The following is a 1,022-nucleotide window of genomic DNA, read 5'->3' as shown; positions in this document are numbered from 1 at the left end:
AGGAAGGAAGGAAGGAAGGAAGGAAGGAAGGAAGGAAGGAAGGAAGGAAGGAAGGAAGGAAGGAAGGAAGGAAGCAGAAATTTGGTTCCACCCAAATCATAGAATCTATCAGTCAAAATATCCAAAGTATAAAAACTGAGTGGATAAAAAGTATCTATTGTCTAAACTATGACCTATAGCTTGGGGATAGAAAGGAATTGGCTAGATCCCATTAAAAAAATTCCACAGTATTTGTAATGAGCCCAAACTGCTCAGTGCTGCAAAGCCCTCTCCCCCTGCTTTATCACAAAATTTCCTCTGGGGATGCTTATGTGACTCCTGGACCAAGATAACTACAAGAGAAACAGTCCTGAAGAGCCCAAAAGCCAGGGAAAGGACACTTGGCAGATATAAGTAGACTGTAGCACATTCCTAACAGGGACTACCTATGTGACTTCAGGCCTGGCTCTCAGTTTCCTTCTCTTTTAATTGAAGTAGATGTTTCTGAGTTCTTTTCTCCTAGATCTATGATCTTAAGCCATTTCACCATCATGGCCCTCAGTTTCCTCTTCTGTCAAATAAGAAAAGTCAGACTAAATGGGCTTAGAGGAGTCAGGAGAGCTGGGTTCAAGTTCCATGTCTAACTCTTTCTCCATGCAACTTTATATCTCTGGGGCTCTATAAATGCCCCTAATTTTTGTGAGTCTGTCAAGTGTTATATGTGACCTCATGAGACACGGAGGCTGTGCATGGCTAGAAATGTCAGCTGGTCACGCATCAACAATGAGTAATAACAGATTCAATGCCCTAGTGGAACATTGCTGCTCCAGAGACCTCTGATGATTTACATAAAGCTTTGGACAAAAATCACTCAGCATGAGAAGGGGTTGTAACTTGTATTGAAGGAAGGAGTACCAGACTGAAGAGGTAATAATTCCTAACCTAGCATCCATCCCAGACCTCACTTTCATTGCCTACATCCAATATGGTCTGTTGATTTCACCTCTGCAGCATCTCTTTTGTCAGTTTCACCTCTGCAGCAT

General features: G+C 42.3%; 1 protein-coding gene across 1 annotated transcript in view; it reads right to left on the bottom strand.

The window, feature by feature from the left end:
* The window catches only part of LOC138173173 (germinal-center associated nuclear protein-like), a 45,679-nt gene that overhangs the window by 1,089 nt on the left and 43,568 nt on the right, over positions 1-1,022 (bottom strand). The window lies entirely within an intron of this gene.

This window comes from Petaurus breviceps, unplaced genomic scaffold, assembly GCF_028583685.1.
Source record: "Petaurus breviceps papuanus isolate PSGF00001 unplaced genomic scaffold, PetGlider_PUasm1.0 567, whole genome shotgun sequence".
NCBI classification, from domain to species: Eukaryota; Metazoa; Chordata; class Mammalia; order Diprotodontia; family Petauridae; genus Petaurus; species Petaurus breviceps.
The sequence above is the reverse complement of the archived record's forward strand: the minus strand, read 5'-3'. Positions and strand labels throughout refer to the sequence as shown.